The sequence below is a fragment of the Hyperolius riggenbachi genome, chromosome 12, assembly GCF_040937935.1.
Source record: "Hyperolius riggenbachi isolate aHypRig1 chromosome 12, aHypRig1.pri, whole genome shotgun sequence".
NCBI classification, from domain to species: domain Eukaryota; kingdom Metazoa; phylum Chordata; class Amphibia; order Anura; family Hyperoliidae; genus Hyperolius; species Hyperolius riggenbachi.
In genome coordinates, this window is record NC_090657.1 from 108,804,119 (window position 1) to 108,825,331 (window position 21,213).

General features: G+C 42.6%; 1 protein-coding gene across 24 annotated transcripts in view; it reads right to left on the reverse strand.

The window, feature by feature from the left end:
- The window catches only part of SRCIN1 (SRC kinase signaling inhibitor 1), a 1,481,450-nt gene that overhangs the window by 645,889 nt on the left and 814,348 nt on the right, over nt 1–21,213 (reverse strand). The window contains exon 1 of one of the 24 annotated variants that reach the window (XM_068262502.1): nt 3,390–3,901. The exons of the other annotated variants lie outside the window; for them this stretch is intronic. The gene's annotated coding sequence lies outside the window, so the exon portion shown is untranslated. Of the gene's footprint in view, nt 1–3,389; nt 3,902–21,213 lie in introns of those variants that run through there. 24 annotated transcript variants of the gene reach the window in all.

Here is a 21,213-nt window from a genome sequence, read left to right on the forward strand (position 1 = left end):
AAAATAAGCAATGAATCTCTTAACAAGATGGAAGTTATGAATAATAAAAGTGTTTCTGACAAGTAAAGTCCACCCTACAGTTATATAGTGGTGCGAAACAGTCATAAAAGTCATACCAGTCTTACAGTAAACAAGAACAGAGGGATGCTAGCCCAGAAGTGGAATGGTTGTGGTGCAAAGGAAGAGAGGGAGATATGGCTCCAGAAGGAGTTATGGAGGACAGAGGAACAGGTGTGGAGAAGGAAAATGTTGGAGTCCAAAAGAGGAACAATTATGATGGGAAGAACAATCAGGCCAAATTGTGAATCAGGCCATAACACTGCCAAATACTTTTCCAGATAATCTGTGCCACTCAAAATCCACTGGTACCAAATCCGTACGAACTCTGACAATAGGAGTCAACTTTAGAAGAGTAATAATTGCTGAAATAAAGATTAGTGAGATGTGGGTTCAAAATACAGAAATTAAACAAAGAAAGAGATTGACTACTGGGTGCATGTGAAAAAATTAGTAGAAAATGTTAATATCCCAAATTAAAGGACACCCAAGGCGAAAATAAACTAATGATATAAACAATTGCATATATCTTCCTTCTCCTAAAAATGACTTTTTAAGATATTTCACAGTTTTATTTTATGTTTAAATCTACTTTTTAAGTTTTAACTGTGTTATTGTTTTTGCTCAATGACACATTCATTGAAGTATGCCAGAGCTAAAATGTATGAACTATCGATCCTTTTTATCTCTTTCCTGCTTTCAGAAGCCATTTTCTGCTAGGAAAGAGTTTTATAGTTAGAATTTCTTATCAGTGAGGGTCACACTGTAGTCACTTCCTGTCCGAGTCAGGACTGAGTCAGCCATTTACATACCTGATATTAAACTCTTTCAGGCAGAGAAAGAAAAAAAGGAACACAGCATAGTTATTTGTGTGCTAGGCACTGTACATACACATGTCAATCTCATCATGTCACATGTCACCTCGGGTATCCTTTAAGCATATACATACAAGAAATCTAAAACCTAGTAATGGCATAAGTATTGTGACACTTGTAATAGCTATAGCTAGATTGACACCAGAGAAACCATGGGGCTGCAGTCCCCTATGTTTAGATGTAATAGTCCAAGGCCTGACCCACAATTGACAAACATTTGATGTGGAGAAACTTGGCATAAGTTGTTACCCATCCATGGTATGTGTCCGCTGTGGGTGAGGGCTGCTGCACATCGGGTGAAGGCCTCATCAGGAACCGTCATCCTGTCATCTGTTGAGCACAACAGATGACACGATGCCAGTTCCTGATGAGGCTTATACAAGTCGGCGACACATGTCGAGCATATAGGCATCATTTTAGCTGGTACTGAATGACCAGAGACCTCTCCTGACCCTTCACCCGATGTCAGTCTAGCTATATCTTTTACAAGTGTCACAATACTTATGTCATTACCAGGTTTTAGATTTCTTGTATGTATGTACAGTATGTATATGTTTAATGTGGGATATTAAAATGTTCTACACATTTTTTCACATGCACCCAAGAGTCCGTCTTTTTCTTTGTTTAATTATAGTATCATTGTTGACATGGTGCATGTGAATTAACTCTTTGATTAATATTGATGAGCTATTCATTAACCAACTGTGGTCTCATTGGACACTAGCCCGTCACTTTAGGACATTACATCAAAATACGAAAATTTATGGAGCAAAAGAAAGTGAGATGTGAGTGCAGTAGAAGGACCTGTGGAGGAAGGAAGAACAGAAATACACTTGTCCTGAAGAGTTTAAAAACCGTCTAAAAGAGGGGGATGTTCAGGTGGACTTACCTCCCTCAAAAATATAGAACTCAATTGAGTCACAATATATCTTCACAGAGGCGCTCACTTCTGCATCTAGACCCATTGAGTTATACTCCTGTTTGCCTGATGAAGCAGGACCACACCTGCGAAACGCGTTGCACTAAGTGGAGTTAAATAAAACGTTTTTTTGTATTGATATATTGTGACTCAATTGAGTTCTATATTTTTGAGGGAGGTAAGTCCACCTGAACATCCCCCTCTTTTAGACGGTTTTTAAACATTTTTATTCTACTCTGGCGCCTCTGTACACCAAGCCTTGCTGAAATCTTGATTCCACCCTCGGTGGAGGGGTGCTACCCCGTTTCCTATCTACAGAGAGCGACATCTTAATAACCTGAGTGGGGTCAGGTTCTAATACTCCCCACCTGCATTTGAAGTGGTTGCCTATGGGTAACCCATGTTTGTGAGTATATCTTAATATTTTGCTTTAAACCACAACCAACTTAACAATACTACACCATATTGGGCTCTCGATTTCTCTTTGTTCTTCCAAGCACTTGTCCTGAAGAGGTTTAGTTGTGGAAAAGACTTGGGCAGGAGGATGTGGGAAGCATATAGGACAGAAGGATGTCAGATCAGAAGAGGGACTTGTTAAAGAGAGAAAGACAGAGGGTTGCTGGTAGAGAAAAGGGATACCCATTGAGGAGGAAATAAGGGCAGAGGGATGTGAGTCCAGAAGAGGGACCGTTTTGGAGAACAGAAGATGATGTTGGTTCAGAAGGAGGAGGCCAATGCAAACAAGGAGAGAGGTGTGAAACAAGAAGGGGCATAAGGATGGAAGTTCATAATAGTAATCATCATGACACTAAGACAGGTGGAGTAATATGGGTCTAGAAAAGTGATAGATGTGGAGCACAGTTGCAGAGCAAAGAGTGGGACAGTTTGAACCATCCTACAAGGAAAAAGCTGCCTTCCAAATTGTAGTCCCCAAGCACCTGCTAACACAGCCCGATACTAAATAATCTCCTAGAACACACCTTTCCTTACAGCAAGAATGCAGATTAAAATACCATTTTGGATCTGTACAGCCAAGCACACAACACTGCCATAGTTAGCACTCGCAAAGCTCACGTCCTGCTATATCAGATATATTTTTCAGCCAATTACTTGCACCTGTCTTCCTCCTGTTTTCCATCTAGCTGCCTTCCTCTGCAGCTTTTGTCTTTTAATCTATTATTCCTCACTGTTCCTTCCAACTCTCATTGACCGCTTTCCTTCCCTGAGGACACAAACAAGAAAACAAGCAATCTCCACGGGACTTTGTACCAATCCAAGAACTATTTGTGCCAAGCTCCCTCAAACAGCCCCCCAATTACAAATCAAAGTCCTGGTAAATCCTCTTCTGCTCTGTAACAGGATGAGAAATAAAACGACAATCCTTTTTTGGAGACACATCTGCATTCCTTCCACAGTGTGGGCATGGATTACAGGCAGGTTCTGCATTATGTATAAAGTCCAGATAAGGGGGAGATGCTGGAGAGGTATTTGCAGCAATCCAAACCTTTCAAAGCCCCCATACACTATGGGAATCTTACCTGTGGCAGAAAGTTGGTGACTTCAGATGATCAGCAGTCTTTTCAATTTCTATCATGCTGTTTTTAACACTGAAAGATTTTTTTTCTACCACTTTTCTTCACAGCCAAATCCTCTCCAGCAAAATGTAATAAAATTTAGTTGAAAACCTGGAAAGTCCTAGTGGTAAGATTGCCTGGCAGAGACCAGAAGTAGTGCTGAAGCAAGAGGCACCAGAGCACAGTAGGAAGATATCCACGGGGGAATCCAATGCCATCCAGAAACTGATGGAACAATCACAAAGAGGTACCACCACGACAGTTATTGCTGCAGTTCTGTAAATCTTCAGGAGTCAGCCAGACCCCTGTTGTACCGTGAATAAGGCAAATGCAAGCAGAGCATATACAAGGGAAATGCAAGCCAACTCATAGAAGGTATAATGTTGTATTAATAATCATAATACAAAAAAGAGGAATTAATGGAGAGTAAGAGCTTCCAGCTAGAGTGTGTGAAATAATGTAGTGCAGCAGCAGAGCCTCAATCCACTCTGCTATTCATCAGAAGCGGAGTCCAGCCACACGCACGCACACACACATTGCCTGGGGAGGATGGAGGAATCACAGATGCAGCGAGTACCTCTTCTGCACTGCACTGTACTCATCCTTAACCTCCCCCTCTCCATGGGGGCTGCACACTGCTATGTACGATTTAACAGTTCAGGGCATCCTGAGTACAACGACTTTACCTCCCAGCAAATGCATCCATGAAGCACGGAGAAAGGAGTCAGTCACAGGGAGCTCCTGACGAAGATTGGTTAGATGCAGAATACAATCAGGGTGCTTTCTGCTACATTTTCAGCTTAAAGCATGTGCACAACCGCAGCATTGTGCAGGGGAGAACAGAAAATGCAGCACATTAGATATTCATGAAAATAGACAGTAAATGGATCCGTCAGACAGAAGGGGGTAGGTACGATTGCAGGTCGCCGGAAGGCCAGATCCAGTGTTCTCCCCACAGAATATTTTCAGCCTGGCGGAATGAATTAATAGGCAGGTGGTAAAAAAAGACATACCGAGACGAGTGCAACAACATTTGCAATGAATGTAAATGAGTTCATTAATGCCTGGTATCATTGCCCAGTTTCTGCATAATTCACTATTTGCAGTGATCATTGTAGTATGATTACAGAAGGAGAGCTTAGCTACCACAGGACAGAGGTGCTCTCCATGGTGCTGATCTGCTGCTGATACTGTCCTCTCTAGACTTCTCCTTGGCCATTGGATATATTAGTACTATAGAAGGGTTTGGTAGAGGGGGAGCAATTTGCAACCTGTACATGCCTGCTTTAGGTCTGGTACACATCATGCAATTTTTACTTCAGATCCTATATGCGCGAGTGATCAGATCGATATTCAGATTTGACAGTGATCGGATATAGAAGATAGTGTACACACATGATTTTTTTTTTTAATTCATATGTGGGGTGCGATTGGTGCACAACAAAAGGGTCCTACCGCAGCGTATTGCGCCAATACCAATGCTTAGCTCCCTGAGGCACATTGCACCAACAGGGAAATCGCCATGACAGCTCACCACACTAAATGTGCCCAATCTGCACATGCACACCGCTACAAATTTTAAAATTGTTCAAGGTGTCATTGATTTACATTGAGTTTGATGACCTCTGTAGCGAGGGAGCGGCGGGGGAGAATATCTTGACGCAACACGATAAGTATAAAAGGGCCCAGAATGTTTTAATCATATAAGAAAAAAACACGCACTGACAATGGAAATCAGTTATACATGTATTGAGATTTCCTTACTGAGAGCATTGATCATGAGGACATTTAGGCTGCCTTCACACTTATCCATCAATTTCTGTTCACATTTTCCACGATTAATAGTAATTGTGAATCTGCATTGTGCAATTCGTTTGATTCGAATTCTTCTTTTGTTTGATTGCACTTTTATGCGTTTTTTGGAATGTGATTTTCCCATGCATATCAATGAAGTTAATATACATGACAGTGTATCTAATCAAATTCAAAATCGTATGCGATTTTCGTGTAATTAATGCTTTACATTGGCTTACATTATACGCAAATTGCACGTCTGTAAATTCATGCAGGCTGTTTTTTTTTTGTTTTTTTTGCAAAAATCACACAACGACAACATGACTTTCAAATGCAATGCAATGCCAATGACTAGCATTACATGCGTGTTGAACCCTAATTTGCAAAAACTGAAATCGCACCCAAATTCTGATATGTGTTTAAGAGCTCTTTTCCACTAGGAAACGTGATTGCATATGCAATTGTGCTCCAATGCAATTGTGTTTCTGTGCATTTGCACAACTCACGATTGCTCCTCTTTGCTTTGGGTACTATATTGTCCTAAGTTACAAAAATCAAACCTGTCCTTTGGCAAGATGTGTCAGAAACAGAGACTATGGCACTGGCAGCAAAAGCTTAAAGGACAACTGTAATGAGAGGGATATGGAGGCTGCCATATTTATATCCTTATAAGAAATACCAATTGCCTGGCTGTCCTGCTGATCTTTTACCTCTAATACTTTTAGCCATAGACCCTGAACAAGCATGCGGCAGATAAGGTGTTTCTGAAATTATTTTGTCACATATGACAAGATTCGCTGCTTGCTTGTTTCTGATGTTCAGACACTACTGCAGCCAAAATTACTCAGCAGGGCTGCCAGGCAACTGTTAATGTTTAAAAAAAAAAATGGTAGCCTCCATATCCCCTTGTTACAGTTGTCCTTTAAAATCTCTTGATAAGCCCCATAATAAAGTTTTGTTATTCCAGTGACACTCAAATGAACTGATTCCCTTTCCTAGTCCAGGTCTTCTTTGTTTTACTAAATTTCTCAACACCCAAATAATAATGAAGTTACTACTTCTACCTCTAACTGTGGTTTTAATGTCTTCATATCTAGCCAAAGACATGTACGCTTCTACTTGATCCTTCCACAGCCTTGCTACTTACACTCAAAGTCCCAGAATTCCAACATGTTAGGTAGTACAACTGATAGATTCAAGCATTCCTTCTGCTTGGCAAAAAAAGGTCTTAAGTCTATGGGTGGCAGACAGCTGCCTCAACCAGCAAGAAGTAAGATGGCGCCAAGCTGTGTCAGCTTAATACAAATTTACTGTTTAAATGGGTTAGGATGGTTGTTCTCAAACTACGCCTGAATGCAGCCAACAGAACCTTTTTACTGACCCTCAAAGCCACTCTTTAAATATTACTGTATGAAGTCTGCATGCGTGCAAAGCTCAGCAGATTGCTATGTATCATACCACATTATTATCCATAGTCTTCATGTGGTCCCAGCCAAGCACATGTGTGCTGCTGCAGTGAGGGTCAGAGAGGCTTGCTCTTATCAGTGACATTGGTGTCAGTTTTGCATGCATAACTAAGCAACACTAATCAAAAAACTAAACTTGGGGAGTACTACTTAATTGTTATTTGGGGTAGGATTCTGAATAATAGTTATTAGAGGGCATACATATCTGTTTGCGGGCAGTGTGCATAATAGTTTTGGGGGGTGGGACTGTGTATTACTGTTATCTGGGGTGCACTTTGCCTAATTTTGTTGTTTGAGGAGAACACACTGCCTAGTTATGTTATTTAAGGAGACTCTCTGCATAAATATGTTGTTTAGGGAGACATAGCCTAATTACCAGTATGTTTTTGGGTGGGACACTTATTTAAAGGAGCCTTCTACTTAATTATGTTGTTTGGAGGGACATAGGCCCTACTCATGTAATTTGAGGGGCACCTGCTATTAGATGTAAAATGTTTTTATTCCTCACCTGGTTCATTCCAGAACACAGTGGGGTTGCTAAAAGAGTAACAAATTAGCAGTTGCATGATTGCAGTTGTGTGCAGCACTCAAAACTAGAATGTTAACAAATCCCAAAGTGACTACATTTATTTACTCATATTCATTACAAATTCAAATTCGTCATGTTACAGCAAATCTTACTATATTCTCGTATGTCTCAGCTGAGGGCTGCTATATTTGGTCATCTATTGGCAGACATGCCTTGAAAATCTAGCCTAGGTTTGTTAGGTCACTTGTGGTTTCTCCCCAACCTTAATAATTAAATTATTTGCATCCCATTCCTCTGATGTCTGACTGATACGATTCGCAGGGAATGAACATTGAAGATAAAAGAAACTGCACTTTAGACAGAAAAACACTTTGCGCTTTCCACCTACATTTCCACTGTGACCACATTAGAACCAGAGACGTAGTGGTGCTCGGATACCTCCTTTTGATATCTGAATTGTTCCGGATTCGGATAGCAACTGGCATAACAATAGGGGAAGCAGCCCCAGCCCCCACATGGGGGGCCAGGGGCCCGCTCATGGTCGTTTTGGGGCGGCTGTAGGGGTCACAGCATGAGGGGAGAACTTGGTAGCACATCAGTGGGGAGGGGGGACGGTCCCCCCCCCTCCCTCACCTCGGGCTCTCCCCTCCTGCATCTATGTAAGTGTTAGCAGCAGCGGCGGCAGCAGCAGCTATAATTACCTCCATTCACCATGGAGGTTGCCGATCTGCAAGGGCTTCACATTACTTCCTGTTAAAACAGGAAGTAATGTGAAAGTAAGGTGAAGCCCTTGCAGATCTGCGACCTCCGGTGGTGAATGGTGGTAATTATAGCTGCTGCTGCTGCCGCCGCCACTACTGGCACTTACATAGATGCAGGAGGGGAGCGCAGAGAGGAGAGCCGGAGGTGAGGGGGGGTAACCGTCTCCCCTCCCCACCGACCTGCCACCAAGCTCTCCCCTCATGCCGTGACCCCTCCAGCCCCCTAAAACGGCCATGAGTGGGCCCCAGGGTGTGGATTGGTATAATACAAAAAAAAAATGGCTGTAAATTAACATCAGGAGGTTCCAGACAGCGGTCATGCAGCCCACATTGTGTCCAATGCACAACTGGGACATCACAGTTTTCAGCCCAGACATCTCAAAAAAATTAAACAGGTTTTTTTCAACAAAATACAGCTACTGTAGTGGTGTAATAGCTGGTGGCAGACTGTCAGCAGAAGATTTGTTCTGTGTTGACCCTGGCAGTGGGTAAAGATCTATGTTGTAGAGCTGGTGGTGGCCTGCTCATCCACCATCAGCTGCATCACAGGGTCGGCGTCTTTCTCCTCCAATGTGCGCTGACGACCCTACTGGAAAATGGCCGCTACACGCTGCTGCACCTCTGCAGTGTGACTCCCCCTAACAGCTGGGCGCCCAGTGCATCCACGGCCAGTGGCTAGCGGCGGAATGGACACTGACGCAGCAGAACTGCCGATGGTGGCGGCTATGCTGCTCCCTCTCCTCTTGCCCTTGCTTTTCATGCTGCCCCTCCCCTGGATGCCGGTGCCAGCAGACATAGTACAACTTTATATGTGTCCAAATGAAGTGGGGTACTTGTACTTTATTCATATCAATTCAGTAGTACTAGTAGATAGTAGCAGTAGTAGAACTTCAACTAACGGAGTGACAGCAGAGTAGCACACACTGACACACTAACTGTCTGTCTATCTGTCACACTGTAACAGCACTGCAATTAAAGTAAGCTAACTCAATACAAATTAAATATATATAACTGGTAGTAGTAGACTAGTTGTACCACCCGCACAGCTGCTGTAATTAGCAGGATGAAATTCGAATAACCCTATTCGAATTTCATCTGAATGCCAAGTTGAGAGCATCCCTGCAAGAGTAAAGAGCCTAACAGATCTGTGAACAAGTTGAACGTCCTGTTCAGGACCAACCTGTGAAATTGTGAATTGTTTTAGTACCATTTCAAGAACTGTCACGAGTTCCCTCAAGGGTATGCTGAGCAATGTAGCTTGGGCTTGGTTAGAAGGGACTGAGAACTGTTTAGGGACTGAGAACTGTTTAGGAACTGAACTGAATTGCTCAGTAGACCAGCCCCTTACCCCCAGCCCATGCCCAACAACGGTACTGTGTATTGTATATGCTGTAAAGTAGATTGTTGAACTAGAAGACCGTTGTAGCTCAAATACTTTGTGTGTAACTAACCTTTTTATTCTGCAGCTTTTACCAGTGCACCGGCAGTGAAGATTGTATTATTTGACCTTAGATGTGCAAGGAAAGTGTATTGTGACATTTAAGTGTATTTGGTTGATTCATTTCTACCATGACCATGGTTAGGTCACGAATAAATCTTTGATCATTTCATCTGAGTCAATGTCTGGTGGATTCCACTCAGCCGAGGGCCTGGTGCTAATGGATAAATCGGGTTACACTGCTACTACTAGTGAAACCAAATGTTACACCGGGATAGCCCTGACTACACCCATAACTGGGCCAAAATGTACAACATCAGAACGAAAAGCCAGAATGGGTGCAACTGAGCATATTGTGGACCTACTGCTGTGCTGAATGTACAAGAGAGAAGCGCCAGGTATCAGATAGTCTCCTGGTTCAACTATTTCATTGTCTACATATTGTTATTTGTCTGTAAGTCCGTTATTGGCTGACTGTGATTGTGTGTCACTTCTCACGTCATGTATTAGCCTAAAGCATTTCATTTATAGGAGAACTCGTGTAGAAGGCAATATCTAGCTGTAACTTTCTCTAGCAAACAGCTGTCTTAAAATGTCAATTTCATTTATATAATGGGCAAATATACAACCATCTGGTTACAGCATCAAAGACAGGCAGGACTTTATGTAAAGCACCTGCAGACACAACAGTGCTTTTAACCTCTTGAGGACCATGGTGTTAAACCCCCCTAGTGACCAGGCTATTTTCTACTTAATTGGCCACTGCAGCTTTAAGGCCAAGCTGCAGGGCCGCACAACACAGCACACCAGTGATCCCCCTCCCCTTTTCCCCCCACCAACAGAGCTCTCTGTTGGTGGGGTCTGATCGCCCCCTCTGTGTTTTTTTTAATAAATATTTGTTTGTTTTTTAATATTTATTACTATTTTTTTTTTACAACCCCTCCCTCCCCCCAGCCATCACGGCGATCGGCTGTCATAGGCTTCTGCCTATGAGAGCCAATCGCTCTCTTGTCCCCCAGGGGGACAGCCGTGTCACACGGCTGTCCCCAGTACAGCGCTGCTGCTGATCGCAGCGCTGTACATGTAAATACACGGAGGTTTAGCCGTGTAACAGTCTTCCGAACGGCGATCGCCCATCAGCGTGACGCGGTCGGCAAGCAGTTAAAGGATCCAGCTGATGCATTGCGCAACTGTTCTATTGAATGACTATCAAAACACTTCCTTGTATTATAAAGTCCCAGTTATCAGGAACTCAACTAACCAGCACAAATTCCCAGCAGTAGTCACAGGTATAACTCCCAACTGTCCCTCTTTTGGATGGACAGTCCCTCTTTAGGAACCAAAGACTGGGCTCCATGGCTTCCCCCAAGGTTAATATACTGTAAGTTACTGTATTTTAACATTTAATACAGAGTTCATGGTATGTGCACAGTATGAGGTATAGTACTGTATTAACTATGCCTATTTTTAGCATCGAGTCTAAAGCAACCGGGATGCACACTTATCAGGCATCAGCTGATCCCCATCAGTACCAAATAATCTAGACTCTACTGTAATTGAAGGGGTTCTGTGGAGGGTGAAAAAAAATGAAACTGACACTTACCTGGGGCTTCTATCACCCCCCTGTAGCTGCGATGTCCCGCGCCGTCCTCCTATGATAATCCGTTTCCCGCCGCCGGTCCCGTCCAATTATTCGTCTATCTAGTACGCGCTCGCGTCTCCAGGAGCTTACTGCGCAGTATGAGCATGGGCGCAGCCGCAGTCTAGACAGAAGTGTAACTAGACCAGGACCAGCAATGGGGAACGGATGATCGTAGAAGGATGGCGTGGGACATGGCAGCTACAGGGGGGCAATAGAAGCCCAGGCAAGTGTTAGTTTGTTTGTTTGTTTTCACCCTCCACAGAACCTCTTTAACAAAAAAACTAAACAAAAAACAAACAAACAAACAAACAGATCTCTGCAATATACTCAGTTAAAGAGACACTGAAGAGAAAAAATATATGATATAATGAATTGGTTGTGTAGTACGGATAATTACTAGAAGATTAGTAGCGAAGAAAATATTCTCATATTTTTATTTTCAGTTATATAGTGTGTTTTATAACATTTCATCATTCTTTAATAGTTGCAGTTTAGACAGTACTCAGCATTCTAAATAATTTTTTTCAGAGCAGTCTTGTGAACTATTGACCTGTCCTCTGTCAGAGAAAAAGAAAATTCTTCACTGACAGCTGAGATAAACTTCAGAAGACAGCCCTCTCCACGACTTTGAAAGTCACATAGTTACATAGTTATTTGGGTTGAAAAAAGACATACGTCCATCAAGTTCAACCAGAAGTCGTAGAGCTTAATGGCTTTTTTGCATATAGAGATAACAACTGGAGTTTCTTAACTCTTCCTGTACTGGAAACAATTAGACTTATGTCTCTGATCCTAATGTTTTATTTCTTAGCTGTACTACACATACAAATCATATCAGAATTTTTTTTTTGCTTCAGTGTCTCTTTAATAAAAGGTTTTAGGCCTGGCTCACACTGGCAATTTAGTGGCAAACGGGTCTATGAAAACGGATTTAAAGAGACACTGCAGCGAAAAAAATATATGATAATATGAATTGGTTGTGTACCATGAATAATTACTAGAAGATTAGCAGCAAAGAAAATATTCTCATATTTTTATTTTCAGGTATATAGTGTTTTTTCTAACATTGCATCACTCTCTAATATGTGCAGATTACACAACACTCAGCATTCAAAATGATTTTTTCAGACCAGTCTGTGAACTAATGACCTCTCCTCTGGCAGAGAAAAAGAAAATTCTTCACTAACAGTTGAGATAATAAAAGTCAGACTTTGAAAGTAGTAGAGCTTTGTAACGATCGGTGTAACAGAGAGGGTCTGATTACCGGTGAACTGCAGTATCACCGAGAATACAGAATATACCCGACTATTGATGATCTGCAGTATCACCGATAATCAGATATATCTACTAAGCTCTGGACACCTGAGATAACAAGTGAGTGTTAAATGCAACAGCAATACCTTGAGTACTGCATAGAAGTATGTTCCTTCCGTTGGCCTAGACTCTCCCGGGGGAGGAGCTAGGCTGAGAGTAGGAAGGACAGAGTGTGAGTGACACCAGAGAGAGGGTGTCACTAACAGGTCTGGGAACTGCCTCTAACAGTAAGGCCAGTTCTCGAGGTCGGGCAAGCCAGGTCGTTAACACACAGACAGATAAGGTACAGATTCAGGAGACAGATACGGAATCCGATGAACAGGCAGGGTTTGGCAACGGAGTATCAGAATAGTAAGGTACAGAATCAGGAGGCAAATACAGAGTCCAGGAATGAGCAGAGTTTGGCAACAGGATATCAGAAATAGCAAGGTACAGGATCAGAGTTCAGAGGAATAGTCAGGCAAGCAGAAGGTCATAACAAATAATACAATTCAATATTCCTAATGCTAAGGTGTGAGCTCCTTGATGTCAACACCTTTGGAAACTATGCTAGAACACAGAAACAGACAAGGCCTGAGTGCTACCACGTAGTGATCGCAACGCCAGACACCAGAGAAATGACCAGCACCCAGTATATATACTATAGCGCTCTCCAGCGCCACCCTAAGTGCTGGACCAATGGAGGGTGGTAAAAATGTCAGCTGACCAGCTTGGTCAGCAGACTCTTCTCTGGCTGTCATATAAGCTCTGCCTCTCAGCGCGCGCGCGCGTCCTTCTGAACCTGTGTGGACTAGCAGTCCCAGCCCCACCAGACATGTTTTGCAATGTATCCGCTGATTCGGGCGCGGGGGCCGCCGCACTGCTCTCCAAGCAAGCGGCGGCTTCCCCGCATCCAACCACAGTGTCAGTAGTATAGCTATGCGCGCAATTCGACGCGTCCAACGCGGACTCCACTGCTCTGCCCATGCGGCATGCGGCGGTTTCTTCGCGTTGTGCCGCCATGTTGGACGCGGAAACAGCCGCCTCACTCTGAGCACTTGCGGCGGCTTTTCCGCGTTTCCTCACAAGCTTAAAGTGAACCTCCGGACTAAAAATCGACTCAGCAGCACTGAAAAGGCCTGGTGTTTCTTTAACAGTTTCACAGCATCAGAACTTTGTTTCTCTTATCCAAGCCTCATTTTTAGCTGCACAGAAAAAAACTGCCCGGGCTTTTTTCCCCTGATGCTGTGCAAAGCATGATGGGATTTCTGATGTTGTTGCTCTCGTTCTGCTGTTTTGCTGCAATTTTTTTTTTTTTTTTTACATTTTGAATTTGACATTTGAAGCCTAGCATGTTCAGCTGGGAATAGGATACAGGACAGTTGGAACTGTGTCTCCTGCTCCTTGTCACCTCCTTTCAACCAAAAAGATGGCTGCCCCCATGACAAAGATGGCAGCCCCCATTAATCACAAACATTTGCCTGTTCTTTTAAAACAGGTTGGGTAAAAAATGATATTACCTATCTATTCTAATTAATATAGCTAATGTAACTTAATGACAGTATGTTTGTTTAGGCTGAAGTTCCTCTTTAATGGCTTTTTTGTATAGAGATAACAACTGGAGTTTCTTAACTCTTCCTGTACTGGAAACAATTAGACTGATGTATCTGATATTAATGTTTTATTCTTAGCTGCACTACACATACAAATCATTATATCATAATTTTTTTCACTTCAGTGTCTCTTTAAATACCGGTCGATCAGATCAGTTTTCACTCCGTTGCCACTCAGCTGCTTCCGTTCCCCACCCAAGAAGATTTTTCTCCTTAGAACGGTCTGTTTCTTCACTAGTGTGAAGAAACGTTGCGTTTTCTCATTGCCCCCAATGCAGTGGTTCAGGATCAGTTTGTGGAAAAATTGCTGCAGGAGGAAACTTTGTTCAGCGGATCGTGCATAACGGATCCGTTCGAATGGATAAATGTGAACCGATCCATTGGTTAACATGAGATCCGTTCCCATTCATTCCCTTCCGATCCGTGAACGGACTGTTTTGTAATGCTTATGTGAACCAGGCCTTATATTCTGCAGGACAGAATTATGGGAAAATATACTCATTCTAATGCCATCTGGGCAAATATTTAAGGAAGCATGGTGAAGGTGTGATGAATGATCTATACACTTGTAACATTCTAGAGAAGACAATCTCTTGCTGTGCTATAGGCAGTATAGTTGGGTGACATGTGATAATGTGAAATAGTCCAGGTGAAAGTTTAAGACGGTGGTACGCTGCTGACTAGAGATTTGGAAACACTGGTATGGAGAGAATAAAAGCCACCAGTTGGATAATGAATCTTTCACCAAGATCCTTTGATCCGAACATTCCTGCACAGGTTGGATAGAAACGCCATTCCCTGGCAAAGCGGTTGAGATCAAGAAATGACCTATAAAATCATTGGTTCAACCTCAAAGTTATCTAGATTTTAGAATTGACTTCATAGGCATTTGTGAATATGAATACATTGCTGACCAAATTACAACCCTTAAAGACATTACACTATTTTAGTCATCCAGAAAGAAGATCAGATCTATATTAGTATAAGTGCAAATAAAACAAATGTGGACACATGTACAAGCTGTGCTGCAGGCCATCATCGTATGCAGGCAGTCTCACAGGGAAGGCCTACTAAGCATAATAATATGATGCTACGTAAACCCCATCATAACAATTCACAGGCTCATCACCATACCATGACAAAACATCATATTACCTTGGCTCATCCGTTCCCTCGGCCATCACTGGAAGGCTTGTTATTCATTCCACTATACTTTCACTAAAGAGACGCTGTGTGATGTGGGCTCTGAGCGTAACATTTGTGAAGCTCAGGGATGTGTCATTCAGCACAATATGTTCTCTATGCTCGGAACGATGGGAAAAACGTTTCATGTGGGTGTCATCAGCTGTGTTGCTGCACAGGCTTTCTGGGAGGACTATGCCGTACATTGTGCAAATGCAGGAGGAAAACAGGCCTGGTTAAACACACTGCCTCACCGCACTGGAGAGCTGTGATCAATAACACACTACAGAAAACACTGCATGCATCACATTTCCACTCCAACAAAACTAGGGTGACCAGATGGGGTCGGCTAAAAAGGAGGGCAGAGACCGTTAGAAAGGAGAACAAATACTGTATGACCAAATAACTCCAACTCCACGGTTACCATCAGAGCAGGATCATTCACCAGGCAACCTAGGCAAGTGCCAGGGGTCTAAAGGGTGTCAAGAGGCCCACCTGCTGCGTACGAGAGAGAACGGCGCCGGAGACTTGGGCGCAGGACACAGCCAGTATATGGCTGATCCTGCTGCCGCACAAGTCCGGGCCATGTTAATTACTATTCCCCCTCCAGGCCGACATGGATAGTGGGGGAATGAAATAATTCGGCTTCCAGCAATTGCTGGAAGCCGAATTATTGTTTTAAAAGCAACTTCAGGTCCGTCTTCTGACGGCGCTGAAGTTACTCCCTGTGCCTGCGATAGCCGTAGTTCCTATTACGGCCTATGGTGGCGCCGGCTGCGCCCAAGTCTCCTGTGCTGCTGCGCCCAAGTCTCCAGCGCTGGATTTACCGTGTTCGCACCTGCTTCCTTCTTTGACCTCTCTACACTTCAGCTTACCAAAGGCACCACAGAGGGGTGGCAAATCTAACCAACTTGCCTAGGGTCCCATTACATCTTAATCCATCTCTGGTTAGTACCAATGCTATACGTAACAGTTTCTTTTCGTCCTGCCTCCAAACATGGACATTTTGTCTTGTGACAATCAGAAAACTTGCAACTTCTCTGTTTTAGACATTTCGGTTTCTTTTTCATTTGACATTTTACGAAGTATTGGTTAGTTGTGCTGTCGGATGGAACTAGAATATAAACAGAGTTGCCACGCTGCCACTTCTTAACCCCTTAAGCCCTCTGTCGTTTTCACTTTATGCATCCCGGCAATGTTCACCTCCCATTCATTAGCCTATAACTTTATCACTACATTTCACAATGAACTGATCTATATCTTGTTTTTTTCCGCCAACAATTAGGCTTTCTTTGGGTCGTACATTTTGCTAAGAGCTACCTTACTGTAAATGCATTTTAACAGTAAGAATAAGAAAAAAACTGAAAAATTCATTATTTCTCAATTTTCAACCATTATAGTTTTAAAATAATACATGCCTCCATAATTAAAACCCACGTATTGTGTTTGCCCATTTGTCCCGGTCATTTCACCATTTAAATTATGTCCCTATCACAATGTATGGCGACAATATTTTATTTGGAAATAAAAGAGCATTTTTTCAATTTTGCATCCATCACTATTTACAAGCTTATAAAAAATTTTTTTTAAATATCTATGTAAAGATGAAATATTTCAAAGTTTAGACCCTTAGGTAAATATTTGGTTTTTTTATTTCTATTGTAATTTTTTTTTGTATTATTAAACATTTTATGTGGGTATTTTTGGGAGGGTGGGATGTAAATAGTATTTGATTTGGGAAATATATGTGTATTTTAATTTTTTTTTTTTTACGTCTAGATGTAGTTTTACTTTTTGGCCACAAAGATGAGATGAGTTTGTTTACATGACGTCACTCTAAGCGTACAATGTACGCTTAGAGGGACATAGGAGTCAGAAAAAGCGAAGCTTCCGAGAGAAGCTGTCACTTTTTCTGCAGGGGAGAGGAATCAGTGATCGGGCACCATGGCCCGATTCATTGATCCCTGGGCTAACGAATCCACGGCCGGGAGCGCGCGTGCGCGATCGGATGCGGGAGCGCACATGTCCTCCTTGACGTAGAAGTACGTCAAGGAGGACAAACTGGTTAAGGTTATAAATACTGATAACCTGGTGACGGAAGCCGAAGTCTGCTCAATCTCAGTATATCTCATATGTATCTCATATCTCATATGTATATCACATATGTAATAAGTAAAATGCAGTCAACTCTGTTTCTGATACTGTGAAAGGAGGACATTTTAATGAACTTTTGGAGTGCCTGGAGGACAGAGGAAACCATGCTAAAAAAAAGAGGACATGTCCTCCTTTTGGAGGATGTCTGGTCATCCTAAACAAAACCATTTTGACTAAAACATACAGCTCTGACAAACATGTTTCCTTGAGCTTTTTGAAATCGAAATCAAGAGAAAAAAAAACACGCTACTGGCAAAACAGCAAAGATACACAGACTAACAAGTGCATATGAGATGTCTCACCTGCCAAACCATTGCTAATTCTGTCCAGCCAATCCTGTAAGCCAGAGAGCTGTAGACATTCCTGCCAGATATCCCAGCCTGCAAACTGATCCTGATCTGTCTGTTCTCAGTAAAGGGTCAGATCAGACATGGTCAGCGAGATTCTAATAATTCCATCTTGCTTACAAATTTTATGCAGATTATGTGAATCTTCAAATTAAAATCGTCAAAGTGCATTTGATTATCCCACTTATAAGTTCCATGCAATTTGCATGCAGATTGGATTTACATCTCATAGACCATCAGTAGTCAGACTGATTGGGCAGTGCAGATCAGCAGCATTGTGATGAGTCATTATTGTGTTCTCTTCTCATGTCAGTCTAGTGTGAGACACAGTGTTTTCTGAGCTTTTGGTGGTCACGTGACCTCCACTCCTTCTCTTAGTAGACACAAGGGGATTGTGTAAGTATTGGGGATGCTGGTAGGTGGAGAGCCTTTATCTTCTAGTGGACAGCCATATTCCAGTACTTAGAAGGAACACTAGAAGTTGAGGAATACAACAACTGGAATTCTGCAACCACCTGTTCAACTGTGCTTATCACGTATTCCAAATGTGCAACATTAAGCAGGTATTTGCCAAACACCTGAGAGACACCAGCTCCAGGGTTTTCCAGAATCCTTACTAGTGAATGACAATTCATCCCATCCACAAATGCTGACAACCAGCATATGTTTATTGTTTCCTTGCCACTAATATGCATTCCAATGTTCATTGACAGTCAGAGAGAGCAGGCATCCATCGGATGTTGCAGGAGATGTTCACCAGATGCACATCTTATCAAAGTCTGGAGAGGGTTCACAATAGTATGAATATTACAACAGAAAACTATTGTATGGTTTCAACTGATGTTAAACTCATATTCCCAGTATGGAAACGCTGAGAAAACCACTGTTTAACACTGGTGTAAACCTGCCAAAAGACTGGGACCCACTAGGTGCGTTTTGCGAGCGATTGACGACAATTGGCAAAGTGCTTTGTCAGTGGATCCCGATGGGGGTCATCCCACTAACAGCGTTGCGATCGTAAAACGCTGCTTGCAGCAGTTTGGCAGTGATTCTGTAATAAACGCCTCAGTGGTTACAATACCCAAATCGTGATTAATTTGAGAAATTGTGGTATGTCCGTAATTATGCAAATCATGTGCAGTTTAGAAGAATGTGTTTTTAAATTATCTATGGATTACATTGAAGGTGGCCCCTAATGATCCAATCTTTTTTAGCCAATTTTACCAAATCTATGTGTAATAAGGGTAAATGGAGTAAATACTAATTAAGACAGTCCCTTATATTACATACTGTAGAAATGGATTGGATCATTGGAGTAGAGGGCAGGAGCACCACACACCGGCTGGAAGCGGAGCTGCGGTGAGGGACATATCGGCTTTCAGGGGCTGGAGGAAGCCCCGGGTAAGTAGATGTCATTTTTTTAGGACTTCCGATATTTCCTTTAAGATCATCATTGAGGTATGGTTGGCTGAGTAATAAGCCCTCCGATTTCATGTTAAAGTGGACCCAAACTAAAAATACAAGATTTCAGAAATAAAATCTATTTTCTAAATTATAATAATAAATAGCAGCCTTTTTTCAGCTGCATGATGACAAATATAAAATATTTTACATTTATTGGAGAAACCTCTCCCTTCCTTTTTCATATTGCCGACAAATAATCCGGCAAACTGGTGGAGTAGATGGTGTCCAGCAAAGGAGGAATTGCTAATGGCTGCCACCTGTATAACCCTAGTTATGCAAAGAGAAGGGTGAAAAGCATGCACTGAAATGCTCATAGGCTTGAAGGAGTGTTTACTTATATTTGTATGTGTCAGAGTGGTGCAACTAAATATTTTAAATTAAAAAAATGTTTGGTTTGGGTCCACTTTAAGCTCTCTCTAAAGGTGGCAATTACATGCTAGAATCTGATTGATTGATACATCAATTTGATAACGTAATTAAATTGATAATGCAGTTCTTTTCCCTAGATCTTTTATATCGAAACTGATTTTAACCTTTTAGCAGGCAAATAACATAAAACTTTATTTGGCTGCAAGGCAGAATTTTTCCTGCCGCTGGGGAAGTGTGCCTTCTCCAGCCCGGCATGCTAGACAGGTAGGGTATGCAGAGTGGTGCAGGGAGCTTTTATAGTTATCTGTTCCGGATGCTGTACTGGCTTGCTCTCTTCATCCACCCGCAGCACTGCACTCCCGGCATCCTCTTCTGACTTCCAATCGTTATTACATGTTAGCGGGGCTCAGAAGATGACAGAAGTGTCAGCAGTGCAACGCCACCAGGTGGTGGAAGAGGGGTGATGGAAGAAACTCTTCCATTACCCCTATTCCACCACTGAGAGGCGCTGCACTGCTGACACCATCTTCTATACCCCGACCACATGTAATCACAAGAAGATGCTGAGATTACAGCGCCGTGGGTGTATGAAGAGGAGAAGCAGGTCCAGCATCCGATACAAGAAACTATAAAAATGCTCCCTGTACCGCTCTGCATAATCTCAGTAGGCAGAACAACGAGATTTGCTGGCTGAGGGTAAAATGATTGCACATCTTCAAACAAAATATTTCAGGTTAAAATCAATACTGAAACTAATTTTCTTCACGGATCTAGTTTAAAAAAAATATATTAAAAAATGGGAAAATGTAATGGTTTGATAGCTACAACCAGGAAACCCCTTATTCATAAAAGAATTGCGCGCATAGCTTGCACACCACAGTCATCACCCACAACTGCCCCACCCACACTAAGCCACCGCCAACAACTGCACCACTCACACTAAGCCACCATCCATACTAAGCCTCCGCCCACAGGTGCTTCCAGGTTCATACATATTTACAACCTTCAGGTAGTATATATAAAATGAACCATCACATTTAATATTCAATCATTGCAGTCCTTGTTCATTTTGGATCATCCCACTTCATCTCTAGTGATGGAAGTAAACAGGTGGGGATCTCCCCTTTCAGTGTTTCCAGTGGCTGATTATATCTCTCTTTGAAGAACAGCTCATGACCTCATCCCAGTATGGAAGCACGCACAGCTCTAAAAATTAACATTTCAATATAGAACATTATAGGACTATGGTGACACCAGGGGCGTTGCTAACCCCAAAGATCAGTGGCACGTGCCCCGGACCTAATCAGGGGTGCCCAGGATGTGCCCCAGGCAGAGCCAGGCAGCAGTACTCACCTCCAGCCACTTGGTCTGCAGACATCTTCGCTTCTGGGCTTCTCCCCTTAGTGTCTGAGAAGGAATCAGAAATAAGAGCGCCTAGTGCCTGATTCTTGGATGCTAGGGGGAGAATCACCAGCAACAGAGGATGTATGCAGACTTGGAGAGCGGATGGAGGAGATAAGTAGTTCCTCCCACTGTGCTACAATGCTGGGAAGAGGAGAGGGTAGGGGGAGGAACAGGGAGGACAAACATAACAATGCATGCTCCCTATGGAGGTTACACAGCTTTCATAGAGGCACCACAGCACCCAGAATGCCCCATAGAGGCACCACAGCACCCAGCATGGCACCACATAGCAGCCAGCGTGTCCCAGCATGCATTTTTTTAAATTAAAATAG